We start from the raw sequence: 17,347 nt of genomic DNA on the forward strand, positions 1-17,347 counted from the left end.
AATTCTCACATGTTCGAAAATTACATCATAATAAGCGTTGTTAGTCCATTCAATATTTGCGCTATCGAAATTGATCTTTGTTCGTAAGTGGAAATGGAATTTCTGGCGAAATAACGCATTTCTATATCTTATATCTATCTATATAAATAAAAATGTAAGGCAAAATCTGTTGGTAAGTGGAAAACCCGAAGAAGGGATGGTCCGATTTCAGCCTTCTTTATTTTGTTGTATTCGTCTCTTCCCGTAGATTAATATAGTGGAGAGAAAAAAAATTCGGAAAATCCTGAAGGAAGGTCGGAAAATTCGGAAAATTGAATTCCCACATGTTCGAAAATTACATCATAATAAGCGTTGTTAGTCCATTCGATGTTTGCGCTATCGAAATTGATCTTTGTTCGTATGTGGAATTGGATTTTCAGGCGAAATAACGCATTTCCATATCTTATATCTATATATCTATATCTATCTATCTATATATATATATATAAAAATGGAGTGATGTCTGTCTGTCTGTCTGATTCTTATAGACTCGGAAACTACTGAACCGATCGACATGAAAATTGGTATGTAGGGGTTTTTGGGGCCGGGGAAGGTTTTCGTGATATTTTGAGACCCCTCCCCCCTCTCTAAGGGGGGGCTGCCATACAAATGAAACACAAATTTCAGCATTACTCGGAAATTAACCAAGCAAACGAAACCAAAGTTGGCATGTGAAAGTTTTAGGGTGCAATAAATGTTTCTATGATGGTTAGACAGTCCTTCCCTTACTCAAAGGGGGGGGGGGGGCTGCCATACAAATGAAACACAAATTTCTGCATTACTCGAGAATTAATCAAGCAAATGAAACCAAATTTGGCATGTGGAGGTTTTAGGATGCAATAAATGTTTCTATGGTGTTAAGATACTCCTTCCCCCTCTCTTAGAGGGGGCTGCCGTACAAATGAAACACAAATTTTTGCATTACCCGAGAATTAATCAAGCAAATTAAACCAAATTAGGCATATGGAAACTTTAGGGTGCAATGAATGTTTCTATGGTGGTTAGATACCCCTCCCCCCTCTCTTAGGGGTGGCTGCCATACAAATAAAACACAAATTTCTGCATTACTCGAGAATTAATCAAGCAAATTAAACCAAATTAGGCATATGGAAACTTTAGGGTGCAATGAATGTTTCTATGGTGGTTAGATACCCCTCCCCCCTCTCTTAGGGGTGGCTGCCATACAAATAAAACACAAATTTCTGCATTACTCGAGAATTAATCAAGTAAATGGGCGGGACGAAGTTTGCCGGGTTAGCTAGTCTATAAATAAAAATGGAAGGCCAAATGTGTTGGTAAGCGCAAAACCCGAGGAAGGAATGGTTTAATTTGAGTCATCTAAATTTCGTTGTATTCATCTCTTCCCGTAGATCATCAATGTAGCGGAGAGAACAATTGGAAAATTCGGAAAATTGAATTCCCATATGTTCTATAATTAGCTAAGCATTGTTGGTCCATTTGATGTTGACGCTAACGAAACTGATTTTTGTTCGTAAGTGGAAAAGAATTTTCAGACGGAATAACGCATTCCTATATCTTCTATCTATATAAACAAAAATGGAAGGCCAAATGTGTTGGTGTGCACTAAACCCGAGGAAGGAATGGTCCGATTTGAGCTGTCTTTATTTTGTAATATTCTCTGTATCAAACATGTATTCCATGCAACGGAGAAACATGTTATTTCCAAATGCTTGAAGAATCTTGAACGAGAATTGTGTCTGAAAATAATTTTATACGAATTTTTGTAGAAGTATTAGACAATTTATAGTAAAAGGAAATTGTAAAAGGTCAAAGAGTAATCAATCAATGAAGAGTTCAGTGATTGGACTTCACTTAGTAAGAAAACGTGGATGTTTGAAAGTATTCAAATCAAAAAATCTATTTTGGGCGGGATGAAGTTCGTCGGGCCAGCTGGTTTTGAAATAAAAATGTAATTTATCACTAATACATAAGTGTCCATCTCACCCGCTCTGTCCAAATTTCCCGACTTTCGCCTACATAAACTCGAATTTTCAGTTAGTTCCCGTCTTTCCCGATTTTCATTTTTTCAAAGATGCCGGACACATTAATTTGCAAAATTTCTGCTTCAAAAACAATTTTCATCATAAAACGATTCGTGATGGAATACCTATAATTTTTTATGAAATTCACGGAAAAAAATCAATTTTTGCTTAGGGTGTCTTTACCACCCTTCCCCTACTCATGAACCACATAAAGTGGCAAAAATATAGTACGAGAGACTTACTATGCAATGAAATGTTTAAATATTTTAGGTACTAATATAATAGAACCAATATTCAATTAATAAACCAATTCCTATATCCAACAATAGAACATCAAACATATTGTTGAAGCTTGCATTGAATCGATGCAGCTATACTGCGAATGATCGAATTGAAGTTACCACTTTGTTCTATGGTTGCTCCACAGCCGACCAGCAAGTAAAGTAAAGTGTCGAAATCCGACATTGCTTGTCGACAAATAGCGCCGTTTCATAACACCACAATCCAATTTACCACCGAAAGCCTCACTAATGAATGCACATCGTGCATCACTTAGCTTGACCCAATCACGCGAATGCAATTGACCGTTCGGAGGCTGCGTGTACCATTTCAGCAGCAGCAGCAGCGGTCAATTCGCAAGATTTCAACGCTCGATCCCATCCGAACGCGCTCCTATAATGAACCCCTCGAAATTAAACGGTGGCTTTTCAACATGTCTTAACCAATTTTCCCATCTTGTGCACCGCCGTCGCATCCACTTTTCCGCTCTCCCAACCCAAACCAAACCAAATTGACGACGAATTGCAGCAATCGCTCTCGATGGCCACACGAAAAATGGCGCTGGGCCTAGATCGTGAGATTGATCAACGAAAAACGCGAAAACGCGCGCGCTGCTCAAAGGTGCGCACAGTCGTCTGTGGGATGTATGCGTGAATCGCGCGAGATAAAACGCAGACGAAAAAAAAACTATTATTTAAAATAGCACAATAACAATAGCGACCGTGTGGTGGAGAGCAGGGCCCCGGAAGGCGGGAGGCGCCGCAGAGCACTACAATCACAGATTATGTATAGAGGTGGTAGACGGTATTGCATAATTTAGAAATACTTAATGTTTTAATTGAGCTTGACCTCAATTTTCGCGCGCGACGCCGTGATTCGCTTTTTCTCTGTTGCTGCTGCTGCTGTTACCATTATTCTCTTTCTCTGTCTAGCATTTTGATGTGCGCTGCGATCGTTCGTTTCGCCTTTTTTTCGCGTCCACATTCGGTTTGCTAGTGCATTTAATGAATTCAATGAAAACACAATTTGAGCGGTTTTTTTTCGCCTGCTAACCGCCCATTAATACGCGCAATACGCTTTTTGTTACTGTTCTGATTCCACCTACCTCCTCCCGATTCGGACCAGAGCGAGGGTTAATGGGGTAGAAAAAGAGAGTTTTTTCCCTTCGAGTGACGATCCATTAGATTTGTAGTTGAAGGTTCGTGCTACCCAATGTTTAGAATAATGTTACTTTATACCTATCTGGCATTGCGAATACTTTTAAATTTCTATGGTAGACACGCACGCTAGCCGTTTCTTAAGAACAATGATGTTCTTCGAATAAATGGTAAATGGTAAATAGATTGGTGGTTACTTCTACTTTACACGAGGATTCATTCAAAGGTTTTTTTTTATAAAATAAAAATGAGAAACTCAATTATGTTGATTAATTCACATTTCCATACATAAGACGAATTACATGCCAACTCGACTGGCCGTTGGTAGCACCTTCCCAGATAGCAGTGGGTGAAAAGACATGTGTTATTTAAGCAACGTTGCATACATGGAAAATTTGGAAAAAGGAATTTTTTTTTAATGTTTTACAAAAATTCATAACTAAAAAACAATGGTACCTACAAAATTCTTGTCAAAAGATGAAATGTAGGCAATCGTTGAATTTTCACAAAAAATACGAAAATAAATAACGATTTTTTTTAAATTCCCAAATATATATATATATATATATATATATATATATATATATATATATATATATATATATATATATATAAGGCTGTCAAAAAAGTCCTGCGGTATTTCCGCGAGGTGTCGTTGTAAGCGCGTAGTTTTAGTTGTATTCATTGTATCGAGTTATACTGTAGCTTGGAAAGTATGTGGAAAGGTATTTTTGCGCGCTATAATATAGTCCTTGACAGTGTTTTGTTTGGTTAAGTCGTTTGTGTGTTATAGTGTCTCAAATATGGAGCAAAATAAAGAGAAAATCCGACATATTTTACAGTACTACTATGACAAAGGCAAAAATGCATCTCAAGCTGCCAATAAAATTTGTGCAGTTTATGGACCCGATACAGTTTCCATTTCCACCGCACAACGATGGTTTCAACGTTTTCGTTCTGGTGTAGAGGTCGTCGAAGATGCGCCACGCTCCGGAAGGCCTGTCGTCGAAAATTGCGACAAAATCGCTGAATTACCCGAGAAAGACCGGCATAGTAGCAGCCGTAGCATCGGCCAAGAGCTGGGGATAAGTCATCAAACCGTTATTAACCATTTGAAGAAGCTTGAATTCACAAAGAAGCACGATGTATGGGTGCCACACACGTTGACGCAAAAAAACATCTTTGACCGTATCGACGCATGTGAATCGCTCCTGAATCGCAACAAAATCGACCCGTTTCTGAAGCGGATGGTGACTGGCGATGAAAAGTGGGTCACTTACGACAACGTGAAGCGCAAACGGTCGTGGTCGAAGCCCGCTGAAGCGGCTCAGACGGTGGCCAAGCCCTCATTAACGGCCAGGGAGGTTCTGCTGTGTGTTTGGTGGGATTTTCAAGGAATAATCTATTATGAGCTGCTTCCCTATGGCCAAACGCTCAATTCGGACCTGTACTGCCAACAACTGTACCGCTTGGAGGTAGCACTCAAGAAGAAGAGGCCATCTTTGATAAACAGAGGCCGTATTGTCTTCCATCAGGACAACGCCAGGCCACACACTTCTTTGGTGACGCGCCAGAAGCTCCGGGAGCTCGGATGGGAGGTTCTTTTACATCCGCCGTATAGTCCGGACCTTGCACCAAGTGACTACCACCTGTTTTTGTCCATGGCGAACGAGCTAGGTAGTCAGAAGTTAGCCACAAAAAAGGCGTGTGAAAATTGGCTATCCGAGTTTTTTGCCAATAAGAAAGCGAGCTTCTATAACAGGGATATTATGAAGTTGGCATCTCGTTGGGAACAAGTCATCGAACAAAACGGCGCATATTTGACTTAAAACAGATGATTGTAGCTAATTTAATGAACAAATGAAAATTAAAAAAAATACCGCAGGTATATATATATATATATATGAATAGCCCTTGCAATTTCCAACAAGTCGTCCATACATCGGAAGATAAGCACTTTTACAGGGAAAAAGTTTTTCTAACGATAACTTCTTTATGTTTTCTTTGGAAAAAATATAACTAATCCTAATTTTTTGTAATGTCAAGATAGCGATATAGTGTATTCGACAAAGTTTTAGATCGTATTAAAATATGAACTTATGTCGAAGACATTAACTCTGTTATATCTGTTATATTTTTGAAATATAAGTCATTTTTGTATGAAGACTCCTTTTTTTTATCCCATTTATTTATTTTAGGCTCATAAGTATTTTAGCTGTAACAGAGCCGAATTTTAATTGTGTACATGTCACATGGTTATCATATCTATAATTATAGCACATTACATTACACAGTTGCCATTCGCCAGTATTTCTTCTATACCATTGCATATGGTACATTTACACAGGAGCCATTTAGGCGTAAGAGTATTCTGTATTGTATTTTTCATCCATTATCCAGTTAGACCACCGGACAGCGGAGACAGTTGATTGATCATTGTTGAGTTATTTATAGAACAGCAACCCGATGTGTCTTGCAGAGCAGAGCAGTTGTATGGATGAATCGATCTAATTTCGACCGTGGATCGAAGTCCATCGCTGATGATTGTTGCGTGGACGTAGCTATTCTGTAACAACACAAAGATGGTCAATGAGGGCCCTGAGTTTTGAACTCACGATCGATCGCTTACTAAGCGAACGCGCAACCAATGAGGCTACGGAGACCCCCGTGAAGACTCCTGAAAAAAGTAATGTTTCGCTCGTAGCATTTTTGTGTTTAAATTCTCACGTTTGACATGTTCTTGACATGTTTCTAAATAGAGAAAAGTTAGCAGAGCATATAAATTGCAATAATCTATATATATAAAAATGGATTTCTGTCTGTCCGTCTGTCTGATTCTTATGGACTCGGAAACTACTGAACCGATCGACATGAAAACTACACTACTTGGTATCTACGGGTTTTTGGGACCGGGAAAGGTTTTCATGATAGTTCGAAACCCCTCCTCCCTCATGTAGCCCTGGGCTGGCCGATCCTTTAAAAGCGCGCAGCTTAAGCGCCACTCCCGGAGGAGACTGCCCGCCAAGATCGTTTGCCCTGTAGAGACTCCCTTCAAGGGCGAGTTCCAGTAATGCTACCTCCGTAATGGAAGTACGGATCGTTCCAGCCAGGCCACGATACCCTAACTAGAACTCCACAACCAGCTGAAGCCTCATCAAACTTTATTTGACCTCCAGAAATCAGTAGATTCCACCTGTGAATGAATCTCATCACAGGCCAGAGAGCGTGAAGCAATGGAACCGCTCAACATCCCATTCAAACTTCGCTACGCGAAAGTCGGGACAACGGAAAGAATTACAAGCACCCGACATCAACGTAATTCCAAACACCAAATTTCATAACGCTAACTTTAAACTATATATTTCAACGAGAACATATTATATAACATTGTAACATTTATTTCTAATTATAATCGACATTTCTTATCATCTATGTTCTCTTAGGCCTAGCATTCTCGTCTTCTCTTTCTATTGTTTCTGTGGGTGTGTGTCTTTATACGTATATCGCAGTCATGACTGTTTCGTTGTGCTTTGTGCTTCGTACTTGATCTCTGGTCTTTGTGCTTTGTACACTGATAAAAAGCTTTTATGGGTGCTTCATTGTCCGGGAATGACGACACCGGAACAATGGCTACCCTTTGTCTTTGTATTTCCTCTTACAGCTCAATCGAACTCGATTTTATGCGGTCGATTAAAAAAATCTCCGAGGCGTCCTCTCCGGACGCCACCCTCCACAGAAGCAGAACAAAAGGAACGGACTCACCGATTTGATTTAAGTTAGTTGCTGATGATGCTTGACTTTGATATGGCGGAAGTCGAACCGAGCTTTCTTCGTTGAATCGGCCTTTCCGTTTTCGATGCGGCGGAAACGCCTTGTCGCTGCGTTGAGACGTTGCGATGAGACGAATGCGCCGCCTGTGGGGAATAGTGTAGCCTTCGACTAGAACGTCGGTATAATCACTGCGTTCGCACTTGGTTTAAATTCAGAATGAATTACCTTTGAAGTGATAGCACAGACACACAACCTAACTACACTTTCTAAGAACACCACAAACGATTGCCTAACTGAAATTATAAAATTTAATATGTGGAACAAACCGCGTACTTCCACCGTTTTCAGCTATCAGCAGTAGAATGTGCGATCCTGGAAATCCTCAGCTCAGGGAAAGTGGAATCAGGCTAAGTAATTTGCTTTTCCCGAAATTCTATCGGTCGCACTCGGATATCCAAGACTAAAGCTGGCTGTCTCATTCTAGTGTCGAAACACCGCTTTCCAGCATTCGCGATCGAGAAGCAGCATACTCGAAAGCTCTCAAGGAAGTCTCTCCCAGACTCTCTGATCTGAATTCTCACGCGGGAAACGAATAAGCTTCACACCGCTTGAAGATCAACTCAGCCCATATCTATAATCTACCTTAGGGCAAATACATATAGAGTATGTTTTGCCCTAAAACATTTAAACTGCTGACCGCTACACTCTCTAAGGTGGGGCTGCCAAACAAATGAGATACAAATTTCTGCATTACTCCAGAATTAATCAAGCAAACGTCTGTGTTAGGGAAACACATTTCAATCGAAACAAAAATACCCCCGACTTGTATGAATTCGCAATGCCAATTTCTCCTAGTACCATTGATTTGAAGTCTATGTTAGGGAAACACATTTCAGTCGGAACAAAAATACCCCCGACTTGCATGAATTTGAAATGCCGATTTCCTCCAGGCACCTTGGTTTAGAAATCTCTGTTAGGGAACACATTTCGGTGGGAACAAAAGCTCCCCCTACTTTCATGTGTTTGCAATGCCGATTTCTTCATCGCTGCTTGGTTTTGAAGTCTTGGTTAGGGAACATTTGTCAGTGAGAACAAAAGTCCCCCTACTTTCATGTATTTGCAATGCCGATTTTCCCAAGGCTGCTTGGTTTTGATGGCTGTGTTAGGGAAACACTCCGATTTGCAAAAACGCAAACGAGTACAAAAGTTCCCGCTGTTTGCATCTAATTTGCAATGCTAGTTTCCCCTGGCTCCATGGTTTTCGAGTCTGTGTTAGGGAAACATCCATTCATTCCAGCGATGGTACCTCAATCGTTGCGCAATCATAACTGAGTGGATTTCCAGGCGACACTTGCTTTTATACCGATTGGTGTGATTTCAATAGCCTGTTTTGAAAGCAATTTCAACACTATTGAAACAAGTTTTTGGATCAAAAAGTAACAAGCATAGAACGCGTAGACATTTTATCTTTCGAATGAAGTGTTTATCATATCATTTCGTTCAGTTGTTTTGGAGCTATTAACGCTCAAAATCTCGTTCTCTGGCGTAACGCTTTCGTTTTCGAAACTGTGAACTTACACCCCAGTATAGAAATGAAAGACGTAGTCCTACGTCAAAAATATTAAAGAACTTCTACGCATACCGTGTGATGATTAGGTAAAATGTTGATACCTATTTGCTGCGATAACCACTACCACAATACATGAATTGACCTAAATAGAGATTTGCTTGCAATTGAATTCGTAAATTGTTGCATTCATTCACTAGTTTAATCAATAATTTTATCAATACATACAAACGATAGCTATGCGCAGCAGCAATATCGTACTCAATGAGGAACATCCGAGGTGCGATTATTGCTAACTGAAAAAAACACAAATGATTACTAAGCCAACGGCAGTTCTACGACAACCTTGCGGTTATATCATAGGTATAACCCATCCATAGTTTTTGTAATAAAAATCCGTTCACTTCTGTAGAAGTTATTGAAATTTGTTGCGTGAGCGTTAATCTGTTCATAATGATAATACAGATAATGTTCAAAGATACAAAATAATCAGGGAAGTGGCAGTACTAGTTACCACACCCCTTTCTTCATTAATCTAGGGCATTGATGAGACTAAAATACTTCCCTGATTATTTGTTAGCTTTTTGTACATTCTCTGTGTTACTATTATGTATAATCGCAATGAAACCGTTTAACTTATTTTTTTTTTACTTATTTTAAAGGGTGTGTCACATCAAATTGCATCACGGAAAAAACGCTGTAGAAATTCGCCCAGTAGACCGATCCTTTTCAAAATTTTAGACAGTAAAATAAAAACCATTAAACAACTTTTGGCATTTTCTTTTTATTCATACTTCGAGCCCAAGCCCGTATGCTCGCACCTTCCTCTTTACCCCGTCCATAAGGTTCTGTACAACGTTAGGTTGTAGTTTTTTTTGAACAGAAATCCATTTTCTCTTGAAGTCCGCCTCCGATTTGACAACTTTTGGGTTCTTCCGGAGGGCCTGCTTCATAATCGCCCAATATTTCTCTATTGGGCGAAGCTCCGGCGCGTTGGGCGGGTTCATTTCCTTTGGCACGGCTTCGTACCACTCCAACACGTCCTTTGAATAGTGGCACGAAGCGAGATCCGGCCAGAAGATGGTCGGGCCCTCGTGCTGCTTCAATAGTGGTAGTAAGCGCTTCTGTAGGCATTCCTTAAGGTAAACCTGCCCGTTTACCGTGCCGGTCATCACGAAGGGGGCGCTCCGCTTTCCGCAAGAGTAGATCGCTTGCCACACCATGTACTTTTTGGCAAACTTGGATAGTTTCTGCTTGCGAATCTCCTCCGGAACGCTGAATTTGTCTTCTGCGGAGAAGAACAACAGGCCCGGCAGCTGACGAAAGTCCGCTTTGACGTAGGTTTCGTCGTCCATTACCAGGCAATGCGGCTTCGTCAGCATTTCGGTGTACAGCTTCCGGGCTCGCGTCTTCCCCACCATGTTTTGCCTCTCGTCGCGGTTAGGAGCCTTCTGAACCTTGTATGTACGCAGGCACTCCCGCTGCTTGGTCCGCTGGACGAATGAACTTGACAAATTCAGCTTATTGGCGACATCCCGGACCGAACTTCTCGGATCACGTCTAAACTGCTCAACTACGCGCTTGTGATCTTTTTCACTGACGGAGCATCCATTTTTGCCGTTCTTCACCTTCCGGTCGATGGTTAGGTTCTCGAAGTATCGTTTTAGTACTCTGCTGACCGTGGATTGGGCGATTCCCAGCATCTTACCGATGTCCCGATGTGACAACTCCGGATTCTCGAAATGAGTGCACAGGATTAATTTACGACACTCTTTTTCGTTCGACGACATTTTTCCAAATTTACGAAAAATTTACAGTGAAGCATGGCCAACGTGATCTATACACTCTTATCTGATTATAAGCGAAAGCTGAAGATATAATTCCTAAAAATTTAATTTCTACAGCGTTTTTTCCGTGATGCAATTTGATGTGACACACCCTTTATTATTCTAATATTAACGAAATAGAGAAAAAGAAAAATCTATTCTTCCAGCTTTTCCAGTTTTCCAGTGACTCTCATAAACCCGTTAATAAGTATCGCTATATACTATTTAAAGTTCGAATTACCGGAACTTGTGCAATGAGAATTGATCGCTACCAATCGCCTGTATGTGTGTTCTTTGCGTTTTTCGCAAAGTTTCGCTAGTTCAGGTCAATCCCGATTAGTAACTACAATGTGTACAGTAGGGTGGCAGCGAAAATTTCAAAAACCGACCATGTACATTTTGTTTATTGCCCCATAGAAATGATCTGTGCAAAGTTTCAGCTCGATCGGACATGATTTAGGGGTGCCTGAAAGCGCTCAAAGTTTGGATTTTTTGATCCTCGAAAATCATCCAAGGGGGGAATAAAGAAAATTTGGAAAATCGATTTTTTTTGCCAAATTACTTAAAAATGCATGAAACGTCAAGGTCTGGTGTCATCTCGAAAAAAAAAAATTCGGCCGAAAATCGACCTTTTGGGCCTGAGGCAATGAAGGTATGGAAAAAAAAATTATCGAATTTAAAGAACCGATCATGTACATTCTGTTTATTGGTCCAAAAAAATGACCTGTGCAAAATTTCAGCTCAATCGGTCATGATTTAGGGGTGCCTCAAATCGAAAAAAAAAGTTTTAATTTTTTTTTCGATGCCAAATGACTTAACACTAAAACTACCACGAGGGGTCAAATGACCCATTTTAAACTTTTAGTCAAAATTTTCTTGCAAATTACATTGTCACAACTTTTTTTTTTCTCTATTATAGTGACTTTCAACACATTTCGGCTGGTTCGTCACTTTTACTTCCATTTTTGGAAGAATGTCGGGAGTGAGAATTAAACTCGTGATCTCTGCGTGAGAGGTATGGATGTTACCATTACGCCAGATCGCCTCCTCTCTGTCACAACATCATTTGCCTACACTACTTTTCCTAAAACATACATCGAATGTATTTTTCAGTGTTTCTCCTCTCTTGTTATTTTTTTTTATTGAGAAATATATGTAATCTGTCATAACTACCGCAACGGGTCATTTGAGCCTTGCAAACATTTATATGATATCAGAAAGATTTGTATGTGTGGTTGTAATACAAAACCATTGCATTACACACTGTTTGCTATTGCTTTATATATTTTGTTGTATTTGAGATTGAATAGTAAATGTTCAGAATTAATTGTATTGCTGACTATCCAAGCGAGCAAGCAGTAACCATTCCCAGCTACAGTGCTATTTTGCGTGTCAAAAATTGTAATTTCAATATTTTGCTAATAATTGTTATACCAAAATGTCGAAATATACAGCAGAAATATGGTATGTCACGTTTCTCAACAAAACTTTATAATTCGAGTCATTGTTCACTAACTATTTACAAAAGGGTCGCTTTACTCGCTGTGGTATTAATAGGTATACATGAAACATCGGTAGGTTTAGTGTTAAAAATGCATAAAACGTCGAGATCTGGTGTTATCACGATAAAATACTTTTGACCGAAAATCGATTTTTTGGGACTTAGCCTGAGTGGCCAAAAAAAATCAAAACTTTGAGTGCTTTGAGGCACCCCTAAAGCTGAAATTTTGCAGGGATAATTTTTTGGACTAATAAACAAAATGCACATGGTCGGTTCTTGAAATTCGATATTTTTTCCATACCTTCATTGCCCCTCAGTAGAGTGCGTGCGATATGGCACAGGGGCCGTGCCGTGCCAAACAAAAATGGCACAGAAATGGCGTGCCATGGCACAGTGGATATACATACTTTAAGTCTTTTTTTGTTGCATTTTTGGGAAGCTTATGTCCTCAGAAATGTTGTCCTGAAAGAATTGTTCGATATGTGATTTCGTTGGAATGTAACAACCGAAAGTATGAGGTCATCTCAAGGGATATATTGAATATTACTGTGCAAATTTTTGAACGTGTTTCTCGCGAAACCATGTTTTTCAGCTGGTGGTATCGATATCTCACCGACCGATTTGGCTGAGTTTTTTTTATCAGCATGTGAAAATGAATTATCTAAATACTTACATAGCCGCTTTAATATCTCATTTTTTCGATTTTTTATGAGCTAATAAACTGCGATTTGTCATGAAAAATAACTCATTTTTAGCAAAAATGGTCGCCATTTTGGCAATTTTCGGAATTTTGAAAAACCCCTATGTAATGCTTTAGGTGTTGTCCTAAAGTTTCAAAATATCCATCGTTCTGCGGCACCCCGTTGCTTCAGAACCGAAACCACCAGTAAGGTATCCAGCTGTCAACAGCGTAATAATCATTATTCGATATAACTTACATTTTACCTCGATATAACGTACAAGTTTTCAAAGTGTAAAGGAATATTTTTTAAAATATATTTTTTTTCTGAAAGAACAATGAATTATCTATATTTTGATACTAGAATATGTTTCGTATCTTTAACCAATCCCGAAATACAACTGGTTTTGTGATTCCGGATTCTAAATGAATCATGCTTTAATCAACAGTACGGGGGAAAACATCATGAGAAAGGCTAGCTTCGACTTTTAGTTGAATTTAATCATCAACCTTACCCAAACAGCAACACAATAATGTAATACAAGCTACGTTTATGGGTTCTTCATTATGCTTCGATATAACGTACAATTTGATACCGCGTACAATTTTGAAAATGAAATGTACATTATATCGCAGTATCTGTTTTGCTTAATATATTTATATTATATATTTGCTTAATATGTTTTCCTTAAAGCTATCGATCTTCGTGTGTAATTGTCCCTATATCCTTATATCCTCCTTCTCTTCCATTGCGGGCCCTTGCTAACTTTTCGATACCATTTTTATAGTACTCTTTCGGTTTTTCATCAAAATAGGCCTTAGTTTCGGTAATCACTTCATCATCGGTTTTAAATTTCTTGCCAGCGAGTATTCTCTTCAGGTCTGCGAATAGTCGCTGGGGGGCAGATTTTGAGAATATGGTGGATGCGGAAGCAATTCGAAGCCCAATTCATACAATTACACACGAAATTCGGATTTTTCCATTTTTTTCAAAACAACAAAAGTTGCTTTAATCTCAATGCTGTAACTCACGAACCAATCGACCGATTGTTGTCAAATTTTGACGCGTATCCATTGAAAGATGATGCTTTGTGATAGTCAAGTAGATTTTTGCAAGAGGCGCCATCTAGACGTCAACCTTATGATCTTTTCAGCCGAACTGTTACTAAACATAGAGTTACTAACAAAAACATGTTTATATAACGGGATAGCTGCTATCACCTCATTGTCAGAGTTGTAATGATTATCCTTAAGGTCTCTCTCTCACTAGTAGAGGAAAAAAATCGCAAGACACAAGGTCGGGAGAATACGGGGAATTGGTGGAATCAATTCAAGCTTCAGGGTTTTCAGAGTCTCAGTTGCACACGAAGTGTGTGAACGAGCGTTGTCGTGTTGCAAACTCGACGTCGGAGGGGTTCCAGTGTCTGTATATACTGTATATTCGACGACTTTCACTTGATACTCATATTGATGGGGTTTTAACAGAATATATTTATGGCGCAATTTTGTGGTGGCGGTCATTTTGAATTTTCATTTATCATAAATAACTGCTAGTCAAGCCCTTTCATTTGATACTCATATTGATGGGGTTTTAAAAAATATATATGGCGTCATTTTGTGGTGGCGTCCATTTTTTCATAAACAACTGTGTTCTACTAGTCAAGCCCTTTCATTTGATACGCATATTGATGGGCTTTAGAAAAAAATAAATATGGTTTGTTTTGTGATGGCGGCCATTTTTGATTTGCATTCTTCATAAATAACTGTGTTCTACTGGTCAAGCCCTTTCATTTGACACCTATATTGGACCGCATATTGAAAATATGCGGTCCGCCATTTTTTTGGGTTCTCAAGACAACGGAATACTCAGTTTTATAATGATAGCAGAGATATAGTTGTGTTGACAAGAAGGGGGTAAAATTTCTATTATTAAGTTCGTCGCCTAGCGCGATTCGGAAGTGTACCAAATATGCCATTTGTACCATTTGTACCATTTGGGCCATTTGTGCCATTTGTGCCATTTGTGCCATTTGTGCATTTTGTGCCATTTGTGCCATTTGTACCATTTGGGCCATTTGTACCATTTGGGCCATTTGTGCCATTTGTGTCATTTGTGCCATTTGTGCCATTTGTACCATTTGTACCATTTGGGCCATTTATGCCATTTGTGCCATTTGTACCATTTGTGCCATTTGTACCATGTGAGCCATTTATGCCATTTGTGCCATTTGTGCCATTTGTGCCATTTGTGCCATTTGTACCATTTGTACCATTTGGGCCATTTGTGCCATTTGTGCCATTTGTGCCATTTGTGCATTTTGTGCCATTTGTGCCATTTGTACCATTTGGGCCATTTGTACCATTTGGGCCATTTGTGCCATTTGTGTCATTTGTGCCATTTGTGCCATTTGTACCATTTGTACCATTTGGGCCATTTATGCCATTTGTGCCATTTGTACCATTTGTGCCATTTGTACCATGTGAGCCATTTATGCCATTTGTGCCATTTGTGCCATTTGTGCCATTTGTACCATTTGTGCCATTTGTGCCATTTGTGCCATTTGTACCATTTGCACCATTTGTACCATTTGTGCCAAAGTGTGCCAACCGTGCCATCTGTGCCAGCTGTGCCAACCGTGCCAAGTGTACCATGGCACAGCTATGTGCTCTGTGGTACGTGCCGTGCCAATGGCACACGCATATTACCCCTCAGGCTAAGTCCCAAAAGGTCGATTTTCGGCCAATTTTTTTTTTTTCGAGATGAAACCATATATCGACGTTTCATGCATTTTTAAGTCATTTGGAATCGAAAAAAAATTCGATTTTCCAAATTTCCTTCACTCCCCCCTTGAAAGATTTTCGTGGATCAAAAAATCAAAACTTTGAGCGCTTTGAGGCACCCCTAAATCATGTCCGATCGAGCTGAAACTTTGACCAGATCATTTTTTTGGACCAATAAACAAAATGTACATGGTCGGTTTGTGAAATTCGATGATGAAATTTTTCTCATACATCCATTGCCATCCTAGTGTACAGTCTACCCAAGTCAAGCTCAAAAACTTGTGCAACTTGTGAACTAACATCATATTGCTCTGTTCTAACATCAGATTGAATGAAATTCGAAAGGATTTCTACGAAATGAAAAATGTCACCTAAATTCATCTAGATCAAATCAAACAACTCTAAAACAATCCGGAATCAATCCACCGCTGGCGAAAAAAAAATGGAGCACACAATATCACACCCAGTTGGCGGCTTACGACAGGTATTTCCAAAAATTACATAAAAAGCTCTACTAGCACAATCTGTTGTCGAACTCGTGGGGACCCCACGTAGGAGGGTATTATCGAATGAGTGATTGTGATCGTGAAAATGACAGAGTTTCACTTTCGTTTTGAAAGACGGCGCGGAAGTCGTTGTATGCGTGAGTGACAAAAAACCACGTGTGTGTAGGTGAATTTCACTCTTCACTTACAATGCCGGTTCTCGTTCGCCCCCCACTAACCCCCTCATGATCGTATGTCACGCTCCTCAGTTCCAAAATGCGACAAACCCAAACACAAAGGCTTGAAAGTGAAATTCGTTCAGCTCTGAACTTCGCACGAGCGTTCGTATTTTGGCGGTGCCAGAAACGACCACTACGAAAGCCTATTTTTCGCTGACGATCGTGATCATTCCGACTGTAGATGACGACACATCCACAAAAGTAGTTGCAATGGCTATGGATGACTAACTTATCTGTGGAAATATTGCTTCAGCGAACTTTTGGAAACAATACGGAGTTAAATTCCCCACCACTTTCGACTGTCCAGAGCGCTTTACCAGCGTGTGTGATCTCTGGGTGCCATTTGCGTTGGCATGATTCGGAACCTGATTTACCTGTGCGTGCGATCGATGGAGTTATAAAATAGGCCCCAGCTGTCGATCGGGGTGCTTCCTCACCATCCGCGCGGGCCCACTTAGTCAACCGAGACAGATGATATATTAACGCGCATGATGTGAAATCGGTGGTTTCGACAAATATGGTCTTCGGCAGTGGTTGGTGGTGGTGAGGCACGCAAGAGACTGTTATATGTTTTGGCAGTGATGTAACTCGCACTCGGCTTCGGAATTGGGGAAGGTTTGTTGTTTGGTATGAGAGTTTTATTTGTTCGGACCCTACATATTTGTGTTTGGTACGCAATTCGAAGGGACTTGAGGGCTCAATTAGTGAGTAAAGCATGACTTTGACGCTACACGAAAATTCCCCCCTAAATTAACGATTAGCTCAACCGGAAACAACAAATATTGTCCAAAGTGTGGTGGCTTTCGTATTTTCTAGACTACAGCTTGTCTGCAGTGCCGTCTTTGCTTCCGTACAAACAACCCCATAAACAACATCAGCCTGAACGTGGTTTTCCGAAGTACCCCCTGAAATTAGCAGACGTTGAGTAATCCGTTTCACCTTGGTGTTATTTATCCAGATTTGATGACACACTGTAGCGAGAAAAAGTCGCTTGCGCAAAGACAATTTGACGGTGCTATG

At 39.9% G+C, this 17,347-nt stretch overlaps 1 protein-coding gene and 1 pseudogene across 7 annotated transcripts in view; one reads left to right on the top strand and one right to left on the bottom strand.

Moving 5' to 3' along the window:
• LOC129771504 (nuclear hormone receptor FTZ-F1-like) overlaps nucleotides 1-17,347 on the bottom strand; it is a 443,987-nt gene that overhangs the window by 307,005 nt on the left and 119,635 nt on the right. The window lies entirely within an intron of this gene.
• LOC129772313 (U4 spliceosomal RNA) lies at nucleotides 9,052-9,231 on the top strand (annotated as a pseudogene).

Source organism: Toxorhynchites rutilus, chromosome 2 (genome assembly GCF_029784135.1).
Source record: "Toxorhynchites rutilus septentrionalis strain SRP chromosome 2, ASM2978413v1, whole genome shotgun sequence".
In the NCBI taxonomy this organism is placed as follows: domain Eukaryota; kingdom Metazoa; phylum Arthropoda; class Insecta; order Diptera; family Culicidae; genus Toxorhynchites; species Toxorhynchites rutilus.